Raw genomic sequence first — 19,950 nt, 5'->3', positions numbered from 1 at the left:
ACATCCCGCACCAAGGCTTCCAGTGCTGCGCCTGAAAATCTGGGAGCTCTCTTTGCCATGTTGGGCCAGCACTCAGTTGGTTTTCTGGCCACTTCCACCACCTGCTGAAAGGACAATGCACCTCCCCTTTAAGAGATGCAAGCTGCCTTTAACTAGTGGATGTAGTATATTTGGATTTCCAAAACGCATTCGATAAGGTGCCACATAAAAAGTTGTTACAGTGGATAAGGGCTCATGGGGTTGGAGATAATATATTAGCATGGATAGATTGGTTAACATACAGAAAACAGAGAGTAGGGAAAACTGGTCATTTTCAGGTTGGCAGGCTGTAACTAGTGGGGTGCCGCAAGGATCAATGCTTGGGCCTCAGCTATTCACAATCTATATTAATGACTTAGGTGAAGGGACCGAGTGTAATGTATCCAAGCTTGCTAACGATACAAAGCTAGGTGGAAAGTGAGCTGTAAGGAGGACAGAAAGGGGGGAATTTTAACCCCAAAAAAAGGTGGGTTGGGGACATGGAGGAAGTTAAAGGTCGCGAATTTAATCATGCTAAGGGGGCGGGTTTGGAGGCGGGTCCACTGTCAAAATCGCAAAGATTGACAGCGGGTAGGAAACCCGCTGTCAACCCGCCTCCATGCACGTCTCCCAGGTGTCGGGTCTGTCAGCGCAGAACCGATCCGACACCAATTGGCGGGGAGACAATTCACCTACTTAAATCGCTTGTTAAGAGCCAATTTAAGAGTATTTTGAGGCTTACTTGTAATTTTACTTCTTACCCACGGGTTACCCGCTGTTCGGGGAACAAACCAGCTCAACCTGCCGTGTTTTGAGTCTGCTCTGATGTTTGTAAAAAGCTGACAGCTGCAGAAGTGGTGTCAAGGATGCCATGTTGTAAATGGTGAGTTTCAGTGCACAGAAAATGTTGGTTACTGCATTTTTAATGTAAATAGAGATTTCTTTAGCTTACAAGTTTTTAGATCCAACTGTATGTCCAGTGCCACCTCATTGGGAGAACCTCTCTCACCAGTGACAGATCGTTTCTGTCATCTCACCTGCAGCTGCCATCTATTGCAACAACATCAGAGCCATTGAAACAATCCGACCTTGGTCCACCGAATCCTTCCACGATCAGCCCCAACACCAACATCACCAACCTTATCACCAACCTTCTCCGCCATCACCTGATACTGCACTGGACACAGGGCACTAGCCCCAGACAAAATTGCTGGCCGGGAGGCCAGCGATGGCATCGCCATGGCCAGATTTTCTTCACTTGATGTTGTAAACCCTGGCTGCCACATGATGCACCAGGTTGACACCATCCCACACCAGCACCGTGAAGCATCCCTTTAATGTCCAAGCCATTCCATGCACACTCATCACTATAGCGGGGTCGGACGGGGTGGGGCGGGGGGGAAGTTATGACTGAACAATCACTGGAACTCAGTAAAACACTTAGAAACATAGAAACATGGAAAAATAGGAGCAGGAGTAGGCCATTCGGCCCTTCGAGCCTGCTCCGCCATTCAATATGATCATGGCTGATCCTCTATCTCAATATCATATTCCCGCTCTCTACCCATACCCCTTGATGCCTTTTGTGTCTAGAAATCTATCTATCTCCTTCTTAAATATATTCAGCAACTTGGCCTCCACAGCCTTCTGTGGTAGAGAATTCCACAGGTTCACCACCATCTGAGTGAAGACATTTCTCCTCATCTCAGTCCTAAATGTCCTACCCCATATCCTGAGACTGTGACCCCTCGTTCTAGACCCCCCCCCCAACCAGGGGAAACATCCTCCCTGCATCCAGTCTGTCTAGCTCTGTCAGAATTTTATACGTTTCAATGAGATCCCTTCTCATTCTTCTAAACTCTAGTGAATACAGGTCTAGTCGACCCAATCTCTCCTCATACGACAGTCCTGCCATCCCAGGAATCAGTCTGGTGAACCTTCGCTGCACTGTCTCTATGGCAAGTATATCCTTTCTTAGGTAAGGAGACCAAAACTGCACACAGTACTCTAAGTGTAGACTCACCAAGGCCCTGTATAACTGTAGTAAGACATCCTTGCTTCTGTACTCAAATCCTCTTGCAAAGGCCAACAAACCATTTGCCTTCCTAACTGCTTGCTGCACCTGCATGTTTAGCAACATAGAAACATAGAAAAATAGGAGCAGGAGTAGGCCATTCGGCCCTTCGAGCCTGCTCCGCCATTCAATATGATCATGGCTGATCCTCTATCTCAATACAATATTCCCGCTCTCTCCCCATACCCCATTGCTTTCAGTGACTGGTGTACAAGGACACCCAGGTCCCTCTGTACATCAACATTTCCCAATCTTTCACCATTTAAACAATACTCTGCCTTTCTGTTTTTCCTACTGAAGTGGATAACTACACATTTATCCACGTTATACTGCATCTGCCATGTATTTGCCCACTCACTCAACTTGTCTAAATCGCCTTGAAGCCTCTTTGCATCCTCCTCACAACTTCTCAAGGTTTGCTCAGATCTGTCCAATAAGGGGCACTTTTTGAAAAAGAGATTTCACTGTATGATAACACATTATCAGAAACTTCACAAGGACATTGGCTAAACCTCTCAAGTGCCTACCCTTGTGTGTTGTTAGTTGGTATAAGTAGGATAAGGGTGTGTGTGAGGGGTCACTAGTGAGATGGGGAAATAATAAAGTAGATAGAGAGGGTTGGGTGGAGGTGCAAGGTAAGTTGGTGTCCTGGGGAGGTCTCTTCCACCCTTGGAAGGGAAGAGAACCTCCCTGCGTGCTGTGACTCCCTCCATAAGCATATGGAGGGAGTCATTGGAGAGCCTGGGTGCAAGGGTTCACCTTTGTGCAGTGCTTGTCAGTGTTTGCAGTACCTCAATGCTGTCAAACACTGACAGAACAACTGTCAAACTCCATGTGGCCGTGGTCCCTTTAAGGAAACCGGCTGATGACGCGTCATCAAATGACGTCATAAAACCTGCTTCCTATTAATTGGCCGGTAAGCCCGCAGGGCGGACTTAACAAGGCCAATCAAGGTAAAGTCACATCTTCAGAGTGGAGGCAGCTGGGAGCGGGACCGGAACCTGGAAACCAGCTGCCCCGCCCCATCCCACCTCCAGCATTAAATTTGCAGCCTTAGGGCTGGATTTTATCAATGGAGGCATGTAGGAGGCGGGACTCCCACTTTTGGGGTTGTAGTCCCGCCTCCATCAAGTTGTGACCAACCCACTCAATTTTCCCAGCAGGCTCAGCAGGCCAATTAAGGGCCACCCGGCAACAGGTGACATCACAGATTGACATTTCATCTGTCAAGAGCTTTTGACAGGTGAAATATCAGTGTTTGACAGCTCTTTGTTAATTCCTTCCTCTCAGGCTGATTTAGAGATCTCTCCAGAACAGAAAGCAGAGGCTGCAGATTTTGACAGCTCGCAGCCATTCTGCTTTCTGTGCCGGTGAGATGAGGGACTCCTGAGACCTGAAGGAAGGAAAGCTGCATTATTAAGTAAAAAGGTAAGTAAAACTTATTTAAGAGCTTTACACACACCAAACACACTTACCTTTGCACTCATGCACCCATCACTCACCTGAACACCGGACATCTCGAACCCTCCAAGCCCTTCAGCCCGACGGTTCGCCTCGCTAACTTGGCGTGGTTTGGAGCCGTCGGGAAGCCCACACGTCAGGGATAAAAATAGGGATTAGGCTAAAAACTGCCTGTTAACAGGCAGTTAATTGGCATTAATCCCCTTACCGCCTCAGGGAGGCGGTTCCCAGCACAGGTCGGATACCCGCCTCCTGTGAAATGGGCATGGAGGCGGTTTGGGGGCGGGATAGGTTCGTGCCCCCCCGATTTCACGATCTTAACCCCCCACACGCCTCCAATCCCGCCTCAACGGCATGATGCAATTCGAGCCCTTAGTGTTCAAAACGTGAATCCCAACCTGAACCCACCTCTAACCCTCCCACTTCCGGTTTTAACGAAGATGGGGCAGGCAGCCAATCCGCTGCCAGGTGGCAGGCTGTCGATTTTAATATTATAATGAGACTGGAAGCCTCTGGCTTTAACCTCCATTTTGTATTTAACTTTAGTTGGTCAGGTTTTGTACGACTCGTGAAACCCGTCAGCTAATGCAAGGTGAGAACTGCTAGATCTAGGAGGAAAGTGCCTTTACGCTGACCTCCTGGATCCAGGATCCCTGTCTAACCCACCCTGTGATTGGAGACCCCCACGAGGCCTCCGATCACCCCTCCATGCCTCCGATCACCCCTCCATGCTTCCGATTTCACCCCCCAGGCCTCCGATCACCTGTCCAGGCCTCCGAGAAGAATGAGATGTGATCTCATTGAAATATATAAGATTCTGAGGGGGCTTGACAGGGTAGATGCTGAGAGACAAAAAGAAAATACTGCAGATGCTGGAAACCTGAAATAAAAACAGAAAATGCTGGAGATACTCAGCAGGTCAGGCAGCATCTGTGAAGAGAGAAACAGAGTTAATGTTACAGGTCGGTGACCTTTCGTCAGAACTGGAAAAAAGCAGGAAATGGAACAGATTTTTAAGCAAGTGTAGGGGCTGGGAAAGGGGGGAGGGGTGAAAGAACAAAAGGGAAGGTCTGTGAAAGGATAGAAGGCAGGAGAGATTAAGAGACATTGGGGGAGAAATTCGGTGGGGCCGCAAACGGGGCGCCAAGCTTGCCTGGGCGCCGGAATTAGCGCAGCGATCGGAGCAGTTGCGACCGTCGGAAATTCAGCTTGAATGCCCCAAGAGGGACATGGGGCGAGGCTCAAGGCGCTCCGCGTCCCTCTTAGGGCGCTGAAACTGAATATCGCAGCGCAACGTGCCGCAGCACCACACGCTGTGGCACGGCGCGCTGCGGTACTGCAGGCCTTCCTCCCATTCATAAGGGGGAGGGGCCTGCACCAGCGCGATCAGAGATCACAAGTGCTGGCAAAAGAGCCCGGCACCGAGGAGAAGTGCCGGGCTCTCGGAAAACAGCCGGCACTGCCGCGGGGGGAGATCAGGAGGCCGGGGACGGAGGTGCTGGCAGGCGGCCGCCGAAAAAAACAGCCGCCCCGCACCTCCACCTTAATTTGCGCCACTGCCGCCACAGGAAGGCCCCGTGAACCGGGCGCAATTTGCGAACGGCACTACAGAGGCGGGCGCTACCGAATATCGAGATCGGGGCGGTAGCGGGGCGCTGCGCACACCGATGACGTCATCGGTGGCGGCGCAGCGCAACAGGCTAACGCCGCCATTAGCGCCTCAGCTAAATATCGCGGGAGGCGTGGCCAGTGGTGCTAAATCACAGAATCACAGAAACCCCACAGTGCAGATAGAGGCCATTTCGGCCCATCGAGCCTGCACCGACACATATCCCACCCGATCCCCGTAACCCCTACACCAACACATATCCCACCCTATCCCCGTAACCCCACATATTTAATCCCCCTAACACTAAGGGTCAATTTATCATAGCCAATCAACCTAACCCGCACATCTTTGGACTGTGGGAGGAAACCGGAGCACCCGGAGGAAACCCACGCAAACACGGGGAGAATGTGCAAACTCCACACAGACAGTCGCCCGAGGCCGGATTCGAACCCGGGTCCCTGGCACTGTGAGGCAACAGTGCTAACCACTATGCCACCGTGCTGCCCGAAAATGGTTTCGATCCATCGACCTCTGGGTTATAGACCCAGCACGCTTCCGCTGCGCCACTCTGCTACTGGGTGCCCTCTTTAGGCGCTAACTGGTGGCGCAGCCCACCGAATTTCTAGGCCATTAAGAGATATTCAAGGCAAAAGGAGATAGTAATGGGACAGGTTAAGAAACAAAGGATGGCTCTAGATGAAGTGTAAATTGCGCTGGCAGAATGAAAGACAGCTGCCATGTGGGAGAGAAGAAAAGACACAAACAATAAGTGTGGATATAAAAGAAATATATATGATAGGGGCTGAGGTTATGATCTGAAATTGTTGAACACTATGTTGAGTCCAGAAGGCTGTAGAGTGCCTAATCGAAAGATGAGGTGCTGTTCCTCAAGCTTACGCTGAGCTTCAGTGGAACAATGCAAGAGTCCGAGGATGGAGAGGTCAGAGTGGGAATGAAGTGGAGAATGAAAGTGACAGGCGAGAGATGCTGAGAGGTTTTTTCCCCTGGCTGGAGAGTTTAGAACTAGGGGGCATAGTCTCAGGATAAGGGGTCGACCATTTAAGACTGAGATGAGGATGAATTTCTTCACTCAGAGGGTTGTGAATCTTTGGAATTCTCTGCCCCAGAGGGCTGTGGATGCTGCGTCGTTGAGTTTATTCAAGTCTGAGATCGATAGATTGTTGGACTCTGGTGCAATCAAGAGATATGGAGATCAGGCGGGAAAGTGGAGCTGAGGTCAAAGATCAGCCATGATCTTATTGAATGGCGGAGCCGGCTCAAGGGGCCGTATGGCCTACTCCTGCTCCTATTTCTTATGTTCTTATGTTCTTTAAGAACTGTAGGCGAGCTTTACTTGGTGCTAGCCTCGCATGAACTTTGGCCCCCTGCTGAGGCGCTAAGCCACTGAACAACGCGTTTAGCGCTTCCTTAATTCTGCAAACATTTTAATTAGCAGTTATCACAAAGTTTCGCTGCTGCCTGCATCAGACTCAACGGGCGTGGGCTAATCGCGCATCACAATACCTGCTCCCGTTTTCAGGCCTTATCCAATTTCTAGGCCTTAAACTGAATCCTTTTGAAAATTCTTAATACAGAGGAGGAACTTGCAAGTAATAAAATGCAGGTTAATTTAAACACTTTACACTGACTATCATTTTCAAATCTGTTTCTTACAAACTTAGGATTTCGAGGTCTAGAAATTCGGGGATTCAGAGCCGGACGTTAATGCCCATTTTGATGAAAAATTGACGGATGACTCGCTTCCGCCCACTTCTGGCGGGTCCCGATGCGGCCACCAGTTTGAGGAGGCCACCAGCATTGTCGCTGCCAGAGCTTGCGAGAGAAATGGAAACGAGGCAGATTGTGACGTCAATGAGTGTGCAACACTGATTTGATGCACGATCTGCCTTTTTCGACATCACCGCTCCACTTACCGTCCTTTCTTAATCACAACCAGCTGACCAAGCATTCAGCAGCTGGAAGGAGCCCCCAGCAGCACTATTTAAAGGTATCATCAACTGCAACTTGCAGCTGACATGGGTTTCCAGTTTTACTGGCTCTAAGTTTCTGCAACTCTTGCAGCTTTCTATACTTGTTTTAAGTTGCTGAGGTCACAGGGAGTGTTGCTGAAAGTGGACATCACCTTGATTCTCATTTCAAGGCTTCTGCTCACACCACTTGCACACGGTCATGGGGGCTCTACTTGCAGTCTCCCTTGCGCTCAAGTATCTTCAGGTGCGGGAGCAGAGGCAGCGAAGAAGAGGAGAAGGTGCTCGCAGAGGGAGGAGGGCTCTCAGCAGAAGGCCTTACCCAACTAGGGCCTTCCGAGAGCTCTTCTCCTACCTCCACTTAAGCGACGAACAATGTATTAGGAGGCCCCACTCCACCAAGGAGGTGATCACAGAACTCTGCCACCTCCTGAAAGCAGACCTGCAGCCTCAGAGCAGGGTGACGACAGCGCTGCCAGTGGACCTCAAGATTCCAAACAAAATTATTAAATTTATCCAATTGCAATTAAAATGACTATCAACTATTCAACAGTGTGCATTCCCTTAGTGTCTGTCGTTCATGTGCCTTTACCTTCTCTAGTGCTTGCACAACAGCCTCGAGCTGCTCTGTACCTAGAAGGCCCGGCTGTAGACTGCACCACCTCGACATCGGTTGCAGCAGTCTGGTCTGGCTGACAGGCAGCGGCAAGGGCACTGCTGGAGTGGTAGTAGTGAGAGTATGAATGCTCCCATCCTGAGAGAGGACAGCAGGTTCTTGCTCCACAGACCCACTGCCACACCCCCAGGGTGGCACCTAAGAATTCCAAGCAATCTGTTGGAGGACAGATTGCTGGCCTGCTGCGACACCCTGCAAGCCCCTTTCGACACTCGTGAACCTAAGACTGAGAAGAAGAGACATTATTTGTACATAAAAGTGTCTTTATTAATGTTATTCTTAGAGTAATTGCGATTATGTAGGATGTTTGTTAGCTGCCTTTTTTATGTACTTGCTGAGCATGCATTGGCAGCACCTGATTGATAAAATAACAATTTGACGCACATCACTACTATTTATCAAGAAGATCAAAACAGCATCAAGTTGACATTATAATTATGCTCATGGTCATAACAAAGAATAGTCAACCAAAGATATTATTGCTAAAAAAAACTTGAAATAATCAACATGTTGATCAGCAACCTAGGTTTATTATTTGAGCAGACTAAGCTTTAGTATTAGAATATTTTATGTATTAATTGCAATTTTTTCAGTAATTCTTTGAGAATCCAATAATGTTCACAAACACACACCACAATATTCCAAAAGCCTGACTATATTTTGAATGGATTACAGGAAGCTTTGTGACATCCGGCACCGACGGGACCGGCGTGTTGCCGATCTATCAAAACTGCTGGACATACAAAGTTAATGTTGAAGCATACGGAGGTTTTCATCTCCGTATCTGACAACAAACACTGTTGCTTAGCAACAGCTTCTAAAGAGTCGGCTGCAGCTGCAAGCATCTCTAGCTGAAGCTGTTGCTATAGCTACAGACCTTGCAGTGCCTGACTGGGAAAAAAAAAGAACGAGAACTAAAAAAACATATAGAAAACGGCTCCTGATTTTTGCCGTTAGATCGAGTATTCCGGACATACAACCTCCGGATAAACCAAAGTTTCCTGTACTAGCTCACAGTAAGTTGAAGAATTTGCTGGGAGTCCCAAGGTGTGGTAGCACGAGTGGTCTGGCAGCAATTGAGAAGGAGTCCAACAGTCTCGCAGAACAGACTGCAGTCTGCAACTTGGATATAACTTCAGCGCCAGAGGTTCGCATTTGCACTAGTCATGTTAAATGGTGACTGAATGTCTGCTTCAATGCTATATGGTTACACATTTTAAAGTAAGTGTGACTAGCCTGACCCCACTGGATAGGTACAGTCTAAAATACACAGATGTGAAAAGAAGGAGTAATGATGAACATGCAGTGAACGCAGTTATGATTCGTCCAACTTTTCCGAGAATGGTCATGAATTTTTGTGATTAAATATTGTAAAGGGCTAGAAATTAATTATAGCCAAGGAATGGGCAGTGTCAATAGAAATGTTGGAGAATCAGCGACAGGTGCAAAATTTGTGCTCATTGCCCTAAAAAATGATTGGAGTCCTGATTCAAGTCTTAAAGCCCAAGCTCATTGGCATTACACTCAAACGGTGGACCAATATCAGGTGCAGTCTAATCGCAAGTCATGATTGCCAGGCTTTTTTCAGTACTTAAAGGGGAGGTTCATTGATGCTGCATCACCTCATTCTCAGCATTGTTGGCTGTGCAGCTGCCTAAGCAAGCAGAAGCAGGACAAGGAGAAGGAGCCGGAGCCGGAGCCGGAGGACTGAACCAGGTGTGCTCACGGCAGATCCACGCACCAGGGAGAGAGCCTGCAGATTCTGCGATGAAGCATTGGAGGCATTGGTTTTCGCTGTAGAGAGACAGAGAGCGGTGCTCTACCCAGCAAGTGGCAGGGGGCTGTCACCACAAATCTTCCGCACCATGTGGAAGGAGGTAGCACAGCACATCTCAGGCAGCACTGTTGTCCCCAGGACCCACACACAGTGCAGGAAGAAATTTAATGACCTCACTCCGGCGGTCAGGGTGAGTAAATGCTTCAACAAATGCTACATACCACCATCTGAGCCACAATCTTCACACACTGCCCAAAGCACCACACCCCCAGCACTCACCGACCAACAATCTCTATCTACCAACGCTCACACTCACATCTCACACCTTGCACACAGTGACAGCTATTCAACTATGGCAGGCACATCACCCAGACACATTGCTCCACACTCACTTACACACTTTCCTGTCTCTTTCAGGCCAAGGTGGCTCACAACAGGAGGGAGCAGGAGTGCACAGACGGAGGACAAGCCGACACCGAATCACTGTCTGCACTGGAGAGTCACGTGCTGCAGATTATTGGGTGCCAGGTGATGGGCGATGTGGCCACTGGCGACATTTACCCCCTTAGGGACAACAACGGTATGTTCATCATTGCTCCTTCTTCTCATATCCCAATTCCCCCTCAGCCCACAAGCGTTTCGCAGTTTCCAGCTAATCATGCTGTATGCATGCATTTCTCCCTTCCTGCCCCCCTCTCCACACCTTAACCCGACTATTGTGCCTTTATGCTTTCAGATAATGAGCAAGCATCTGAGCAGCCTGTACCTGGCGGCAACGTAGAGAGCGAGGAGGGAGAAGAGGAGGAGGAAGAACACACCGCATCACTGAATGTCTCACCCGCAGGCACAAACTCAGATAATGGCACTACGCATTCTTTAGAGGCTAGTATAGTAGCGGGATCTGCACAGGGTGAGGCACCGTTTCGAGTGGGCAGCAGTAAGGCCAGGGGGAATGGGTAGCTTGTGGCCCAGCTCCCTGAAGGGCGAGTTCTGCTGCACAGCACTCAGATGAGGACCTCAATGGGCAGGCCTTTAGAAGAAGGGTGATGGGCATACACGTGGAGATGATAGGTGCAATGGCAAGGGTGCCCGAGAGCCTCTCGGCAATGATAAGGTGCGTGGAGGAGTCAGCCTCCAACATCATACAAGGCTCTGCACAGGTCATGGAGCCAATCATTCCCAGTTGGCAAAGGATGGTACTCTCCCAGAGAGACCATGGCGACCCAGACCTAATGCCACGTGTGATGGGCGATCTGGCAGCTTCCATTGCAACAATGTCTTAGTGCTGTAATGCAGACTATGGTTGCTGGCATCCAATCTCAGACTGCACTTGATGCCACACAAGCTCTGACTGCTGCTATCGTGGCTGGGTCTACCACCGTCGACCAGGGCTTTCATGATTTCGCAGCAGGCCAGCAATCTGTGCTCCAACAGATTTTTTTTTAAATTCGTTTATGGGATGTGGGCGTCGCTGGCAAGGCCAGCATTTATTGCCCATCCCTAATTGCCCTTGAGAAGGTGGTAGTGAGCCGCCTTCTTGAACCGCTGCAGTCCGTGTGGTGAAGGTACTCCCACAGTGCTGTTAGGGAGGTAGTTCCAGGATTTTGACCCAGCTACGATGAAGGATCTGCGATATACTTCTAAGTCAGGATGGAGTGTGACTTGGAGGGGAATTTGGAGGTGGTGGTGTTCCCATGCGCCTGCTGCCCTTCTCCTTCTCAGTGGAAGAGTTCACGGGTTTGGGAGCTGCTGCCATGAAACCTTGGCGAGTTTCTGCAGTGCATCTTATAGATGGTACACACTGCAGCCACGGTACGCTGGTGGTGGAGGGAGTGAATGTTTAAGGTGGTGATGGGGTGCCAATCAAGCAGACTGCTTTGTCCTGGATGGAGTCGAGCTTCTTGAGTGTGGTTGGAGCTGCACTCATCCAGGCAATTGGCAAGTATTCCATCACACTCCTGACTTGTGCCTTGTAGATGCTGAAAAGGCTTTGGGGAGTCAGGAGGTGAGACACTCGCCGCAGAATACCTAGCCTCTGACCTGCTCTTATTGCCACAGTATTTATGTGGCTGGTCCAGTTAAGTTCCTGGTCAATGGTGACCCCCAAGATGTTGATGGTGGGGGATTTGGTGATGGTAATACCGTTGAATGTCAAGGGGAGGTGGTTAGACTCTCACTTGTTGGAGATAGTCATTGCCTGGCACTTCTGTGGCGCGAATATTACCTGCCACTTATCAGCCCAAGCCTGAACGTCGTCCAGGTCTTGTTGCATGCGGGCATGGACTGCTTCATAGAAACATAGAAGATTGGAGCAGGAGTAGTCCATTCGGCCCCTCGAGCCTGTTCCGCCATTTAATGAGATCATGGCTAATCATCCAAATTCAGTACCCTGTCCCTGCTTTCTCCCCATATCCCTTGATCCCTTTAGCCTTAAGAAATACATCTAACTCCTTCTTGAATATATTTAATAAGTTGGCTTCAACTGCCTTCTGAGGTAGAGAATTCCACAGGTTCACCACTCTCTGGGTGAAGAAATTCCTCCTCATCTCAGTCATAAATGGCTTACCCCTTATCCTCAGACTGTGACCCCTGGTTCTGGACTCCCCCGCCATTGGGAACATCCTTCCTGCATCTAGTCTGTCTAGTCCTGTTAGAATTTTATAAGTTTCAATGAGATCCCCTCTCATTCTTCTAACCTCTAGCAAATATAAGCCTAATCGACCCAATCCCTCTTCATACATCATTCCTGCCATCCCAGGTATCAGTCTGGTGAATCTTCGCTGCACGCCCTCCATGGCAAGAACATGCTTCCTCAGATAAGGTGACCAAAACTGCACACAATACTCAAGGTGTGGTCTCACCAAGGCCCTATACAACTGCAGCAAGACATCCTTGCTCCTGTACTCGAATCCTCTCGCTATGAAGGCCAACATGCCATTTGCCTTCTTAACCGCCTGCTGCACCTGCATGCTTACCTTCAGCGACTGGTGCACAAGGACACCAAGGTCTCGTTGCACTTCCCCTTTTCCCAATCTATTGCCATTCAGATAATACAGGAAACTTTGAGTTATCCGGCGGCGAACCATCCAGCAAGCTGGAGCCACCGGCCAAAATCAGGAGCCGTTTTTTATCCTTTTCATTTGTTTTCTTTGCTTTTTTTTCCCCAGTCAAGCACTGCAAGGTCTGTAGCTATAGCAACAGCTTTAGCTACAGACGCTTGCAGCTGCACCAGACTGTTTAGAAGCTGTTGCTAAGCAACAGTGTTTGTTGTCAGATACGGAGATAAGAATCTCCGTATCTTTCAACATTAACTCTGGAGTGTCCGGCAGTTTTGAGGGAACGGCAGCAGCTCGGTCCCGTCGGTGCCGGATAGCACAAAGTTTCCTGTAATCTGTCTTCCTGTTTTTCCCACCAAAGTGGATAACCTCGCATTTATCCACATTATACTGCATCTGCCATGCATCTGCCCAATCACCCAACCTATCCAAATCATACTGGAGTTTCTCTGCATCCTCCTCACAGCATACACGCCCACCAAGCTTTGTATCGTCTGCAAACTTGGAGATATTACATCTAGTTCCCTCGTCTAGATCATTAATATATATTGTGAATAGCTGGGGTCCTAGCACCGATCCCTGCGGTACCCCACTAGTTACTGCCTGCCACTCGGAAAAAGACCCGTTTATTCCAACTCTTTGCTTCCTGTCTGCCAACCAGTTTCCATCCAAGTCAGTACCTTGCCCCCAATCCCATGTGCTTTAACTTTGCACGCCAATCTCTTATGCAGGACCTTATTGAAAGCCTTCTGAAAGTCCAAATGCACCACATCCACTGGTTCTCCCTTATCTATTCTACCAGTTACATCCTCAAAAAATTTCAGTAGATTAGTCAAGCATGATTTGCCTTTTGTAAATCCATGTTGACTTTGTCCGATCCTGTCACTGTTTTCCAAGTGCTCTGCTATTATATAATTTATAATAATGGACTCTAGCATTTTCCCCACTATCGATGTCAGGCTTACCGGTCAATAATTCCCCGTTTTCTCTCTATCACCTTTTTTAAATAGTGGGGTTACATTAGCTACCCTCCAATCCATGGGAACTATTCCAGAGTCTATAGAATTTTGGAAGATGACCAGCAATGCATCAGCTATTTCTAGGGCCACTTCCTTAAGTACCCTCGGATGTAGATTATCAGGCCCATGGGATTTATCGGCCTTCAATGCCGTCAATTTCCTTAACACCATTTCCCTACAAATACTGATTTCATTCAATTCCTCCCTCTCATTAGACCCTATGTTCCCTGACATCTCTAGGAGGTTTTTTGTGTCCTCCTTTGTGAAGACAGAACCAAAGTATGTATTTAATTGGTCAGCCATTTCCTTGTTCCCCATTATAAATTCCCCTGATTCTGACTGCAAGGGACCTACACTTGACTTCACCAATCTTTTTCTCTTCACATATCTATAGAAGCTTTTACAGTCAGTTTTTATGTTCCCAGCAAGCTTACTCTTATATTCTATTTTCCTCCTCTTAATTAATCCCTTTGTCCTCCTTTGCTGAATCCTAAACTGCTCCCAATCCTCAGGTTTGCTGCTTTTTCATGCCAATTAATATGTCCTGTCCTTGGATTTTATGCTATTCCTAATTTCCCTTGTTAGCCACGGTTGAGTCACCTTTTTTGTTTTATTTTTATGCCAAACAGGGAGGAACAAATTCTGTAGTTCATCCATGCGTTCTTTAAATGATTGCCATTGCCTATCCACCGTCAACACTTTGAGTAATGTTCCCCAATCCATCCTAGCCAACTCGCGCCTCAGACCATCGTAGTTTCCTTTATTTAAATTGAGGACCCTAGTCTCTGAGTCAACTACTTCACTCTCCATCTTAATGGAGAATTCTATCATATTATGATCGCTCCTCCCCAAGGGGCCTCGCACAACATTGCTAATTAATCCTTTCCCTGTCAGGGTTGGGGAGCCACGGGGCCGTATAAATACGAGGCCGTGCTCTCCAGGCAAAGGTAGGTTCTGGACCCAAGTGCAGAAACCAGACAAGAGACAAATACAGTACTTTGTTTGAACTTTACTAAATGCACACATAACCAGATTAACACAAGGGACACAGCAATATACATAAGAACTAGAGACAAGAGAACTAGAGACAAGTTACAAGACAGCTAGTCAAGATAGGAACTCAGGACAGCTTCCATGAGGAAGCCCACTTGTCTATACTGAGCTTGCAACAAGCTACCACAAGGGGCAACCGGCTTGCCGAGGCACAACTCCAGACAAGCTACCCCGAGGGTAATCGGCTTATCAATGCAAGGCTCAAGACAAGATCCCAACGGCTCCCACATAGCAACACGCTAGTCCAAACAGCACCTTACCAAGACAAGCAGCTCAACAGAACAAGACTTAAATACATCTTAAATCCAGAGACAAGAACACAGACTTAGATACATAGCTCAAGAGAACTAGAACACAGATTTAGGTACATAGCTCGAGAGAACTAGAACACAGACTTAGATACATAACTCGAGAGAACTATGGCACAAACTTAGATACATAACTCGAGAGAACTAGAACACAGACTTAAATACATAACTCGAGAGAACTAGAACACAGACTTAGATACATAGCTCAAGAGAACTATGGCAGCCAGCTTGTGAAGGCAAGCTGCCATAGAGGAAAGGCTAGTCACACAGAGAACCTAGTCAAGACAAGGAACATTGTCAAGACTAACACCCTAGTGAGGACTGAGCAAAGAATGAAACAACCAGAAAACTTATATACCAAGAAAACCAGGTGCCACCCATAAACAGCTAACAGGCTGTTTAAGACTTAACACAGAAAGCAAGGAGCAATTAACAAAGAAAACTAGGAACATTAACAAAGGGACAGTGAAGGTGCCATCTAGAGGTTACAAAAAGGAACTGACTGGCACCCTCACAGGACCCCCTCCCCAAGGAACGGCTCCTGACGTTCCAAACACAGTGCTCGAGAGAGAGACAAACAGGGCTCGAAAGACACAGGACGAAAAATACACTAAACACGAAATACACTGGGCGCTAAGACACTGGGCGCTAAGACACTGGGCGCTAAGACACTGGGCGCTCATTTAAATGAACATAGAGCAAATACTTAAATTCTCTAAACTTCTGAATTAGTGGTATGGATAACCAAGTGGGGAAAAGACTTAAAGGCTTAAGCTAGATCAATCCGAAGTCACACGTGTAAAACAGAGGCAACCACACACCCTCCAGGGCATTTAGAACCAAGTCAAAAAACTGAAAGTCTGTTTTAGTACACATGGCGAATCCTCTTAGCTTCTCAAGCAATGATATCTCCCATTCCAACTTTTCACGAACTGCAGATGTTCAGAAATCACGAGACGAAATCATCCTCTTCATCCACTAGCAGCATGGACATATCATGGCAATCATATGACCAAAATCTTTATAAGCAACGAAGTCATCATTCTCCAGAGTTAGCACGCTCAATGAATTATATTCCGAAGGGATGCAAGAAAGGCAAAGACTCGAGAATTTAACTTGTCCAAGAGAGCTTGAGAATTCAATTGTCCAGGAGAACTCGAGAATGTCTTATCCAGCAGAGCTCGAAAGTTTCATTTGTCCAGGAGAATAACAAAACACAACAGAGTCTTCTTCCTAGGGAACTCGAGAATTAAACACAAAAACACAAGGGGGGAGTCATTTGCCCCAGAGAGCTTGAAAACTTAATTTGCCCAGGAAGCTTGAGAATTTACTTGGGATTTAACACAGAAGGCCCAGGAAAAGCTTGAAAGTTTAACACAGTAATGGTCCAGTAGCCTTGAAAATTCACTTGAATTTAACATAGGAGACCTGAAAGTTCTCGAAAATTCTAACACAGTAGAGACTCAGGAAGCTTGAAAATTTACTTGGGATTTAACACAGAAGGCCCAGGAAGCTTGAGAATTTACTTGGGGGTCTAACAGTAGAGGCCCAAGAGACTTGAAAATTTACTTGGGGTTTAACACAGTAGAGGCCCAGGAAGCTTGAAAGCTTTACCTGGGGGTCTAACAGTAGAGGCCCAAGAAACTTGAGAGGTCGGCTTGAAAATATAACACAGGCCCAGAAAACTTGAAAGTTTGCTCGAAATTCTAACACAATGAAGGTCCAAGAGACTTGAGAGTTCACCTGGGGAGTCTAACACAATAGAGGCCCAGGAGACTTGAGAGTTCACCTGGGGGTCTAAATACAGTAACAGCCCAGGAGACTCAAAAATTTTACTTGAAAGTTTAACACTATGAAGGCCCAGGAGACTCGAAAGTTCACACAAAAATTTAAACACAAGAGACTTGAAATTTTAACACAGTGGGGGGTCTTACTCCTAGGAGACTCAAAAAATTGCCCAAGAGAACTAGAAAATTTAACTCAAGAATTTATATCGCCTAAGAGAACTTGAAATTTTAGCTCGAGAGTTTCAAACCTTAGCCGGTTGGTTTCTGCTGGGTCCATGTATGGCTCAGTTCTACTGTCAGGGTTGGGGAGCCACGGGGCCGTATAAATACGAGGCCGTGCTCTCCAGGCAAAGGTAGGTTCTGGACCCAAGTGCAGAAACCAGACAAGAGACAAATACAGTACTTTGTTTGAACTTTACTAAATGCACACATAACCAGATTAACACAAGGGACACAGCAATATACATAAGAACTAGAGACAAGAGAACTAGAGACAAGTTACAAGACAGCTAGTCAAGATAGGAACTCAGGACAGCTTCCATGAGGAAGCCCACTTGTCTATACTGAGCTTGCAACAAGCTACCACAAGGGGCAACCGGCTTGCCGAGGCACAACTCCAGACAAGCTACCCCGAGGGTAATCGGCTTATCAATGCAAGGCTCAAGACAAGATCCCAACGGCTCCCACATAGCAACACGCTAGTCCAAACAGCACCTTACCAAGACAAGCAGCTCAACAGAACAAGACTTAAATACATCTTAAATCCAGAGACAAGAACACAGACTTAGATACATAGCTCAAGAGAACTAGAACACAGATTTAGGTACATAGCTCGAGAGAACTAGAACACAGACTTAGATACATAACTCGAGAGAACTATGGCACAAACTTAGATACATAACTCGAGAGAACTAGAACACAGACTTAAATACATAACTCGAGAGAACTAGAACACAGACTTAGATACATAGCTCAAGAGAACTATGGCAGCCAGCTTGTGAAGGCAAGCTGCCATAGAGGAAAGGCTAGTCACACAGAGAACCTAGTCAAGACAAGGAACATTGTCAAGACTAACACCCTAGTGAGGACTGAGCAAAGAATGAAACAACCAGAAAACTTATATACCAAGAAAACCAGGTGCCACCCATAAACAGCTAACAGGCTGTTTAAGACTTAACACAGAAAGCAAGGAGCAATTAACAAAGAAAACTAGGAACATTAACAAAGGGACAGTGAAGGTGCCATCTAGAGGTTACAAAAAGGAACTGACTGGCACCCTCACATTCCCATTACATAATACCCATTCTAAGATGGCCTGATCTCTAGTTGGTTCCTCGACATATTGGTCCAGGAAACCATCCTGTATACACTCTAGGAATTCCTCCTCCACAGTATTGTTACTAATTTGGTTAGCCCAATCTATATGTAGATTAAAGTCACCCATGATAACTGCTGTGCCCTTATTGCACGCGTCTCTAATTTCCCATTTAATGCCATCCCTAATCTCAGCATTACTGTTTGGGGGTCTGTATAAAACTCCCACTAATGTTTTCTGCCCCTTTGATTTCTCAGCTCTACCCATACAGATTCCACATCATCAGAGCTAATATCCTTCCTTACTATTGTGTTAATCTCCTCTTTAACCAGCAATGCTACCCCACCTCCTTTTCCTTTTTGCCTGTCCTTCCTGAATACTGAATACCCCTGGATGTTAAATTCCCAGCCTTGGTCACCCTGAAGTCATGTCTCTGTAATTCCCATTACATCATATCTGTTTACATCTATTTGCGCAGCTAATTCATCCACCTTATTGCGAATGCTCCTTGCAATAAGACACAACGCCTTCAGGCTTGTTTTTTTTAACACGCTTAGTCCTTTTAGAATTATTATTTACTGTAGCCCTGTTTGATTTACACCCTTGATTTCTCTGCCTTCCACTTTTGCTTTTCTCCTTCCTGTCTTTTGTTTCTATCCTTGCTTCCCTTTCCTCTGTCTCCCTGCACAGGTTCCAAACCCCCTGCCATTTTAGTTTAAACCCTCCCCAACAGCACTAGCAAACACTCCCCCTGGGACATCGGTTCTGCCCAGGTGCAAACCGTCCAGTTTGTACACGGTGCCAAGCTGTCCTGCCATGACTTACCCTTTAATTAATTTAAATTAAATTAAATCAAATCAATACCACTAATTACACTACAATTAAATGATATACTCAAGGGCCCTTGGTTACTAGCACTCCCCGATACACAACAGAGACCTTAGAAACTATAACCACAAAAATTTAAGACCGTCTAAATTTGATAAACTATTAATCTTAACTGTCAACCTATATAGTATAAATACTCACCTGGCCATATTCACCCAATCAGCTGCTTCCTCTTGCCCGCGTCACTTTTTGAATCGTGACGTGGCTCCGGAATGTGAGATTGGTAAGCCTCTGAGGAAAAAAGCCCGCGAAACTGAGTTTAAATACTCACTGTACCGCCACTCTCTACTCTTCCCAACACTGGCCTCTGTGGCCTCATTATCTGAGGAATTGTGAATGGCGCTGAACGCTGTGCAGTCCTCAGCGAACATCCCCATTTCTGACCTTATGTTGGAGGGAAGGTCATTGATGAAGCAGCAGAAGATAGTTGGGCCTCGGACACTGCCCTGAGGAACTCCTGCAGCGATGTCCTGGGGCTGTGATGATTGACCTTCAACCACCACAACCGTCTTCCTTTGTGCTAGGTATGACTCCAGCCAGTGGAGCGTTTTCCCCCCGATTCCCATTGACTTGTTTTACTAGGGCTCCTTGATGCCACACTCGGTCAAATGCTGCCTTGATGTCAAGGGCAGTCACTCTCACCTCACCTCTGGAATTCAGCTCCTTTGTCCATGTTTGGACCAAGGCTGTAATGAGGTCAGGAGCCGAGTGGTTTGGGCGGAACCCAAACTGGGCATCTGTGAGCAGGTTATTGGTGAGTAAGTGCCGCTTGATAGCACTGTCGATGACACCTTCCATCACTTTGCTGATGATTGAGAGTAGACTGATGGGGTGGTAATTGGGCGGAATAACAACAGAAATTGCTGGAAAAACTCAGCAGGTCAGGCAACATCCGTGGAGAGAAATTTGAGTTGACGTTTC

General features: G+C 47.2%; 1 protein-coding gene and 1 long non-coding RNA gene across 2 annotated transcripts in view; both read right to left on the bottom strand.

Moving 5' to 3' along the window:
• Positions 1 to 19,950, bottom strand: part of LOC147117234 (uncharacterized protein C2orf66-like) — a 115,639-nt gene that overhangs the window by 94,849 nt on the left and 840 nt on the right. The window lies entirely within an intron of this gene.
• LOC147117235 (uncharacterized) lies at positions 14,702 to 18,103 on the bottom strand. Its single transcript, XR_015078397.1, has 2 exons — positions 16,829 to 18,103; positions 14,702 to 16,782 (listed from the first exon to the last, which is right to left on the bottom strand). It is a non-coding gene; the product is annotated as an uncharacterized LOC147117235 (long non-coding RNA).

Source organism: Somniosus microcephalus, chromosome 5, assembly GCF_052327205.1.
Source record: "Somniosus microcephalus isolate GS21.2 chromosome 5, FLI_Smic_1.0, whole genome shotgun sequence".
NCBI lineage: Eukaryota > Metazoa > Chordata > Chondrichthyes > Squaliformes > Somniosidae > Somniosus > Somniosus microcephalus.
This window is presented reverse-complemented; position numbering and strand designations above follow the sequence as displayed.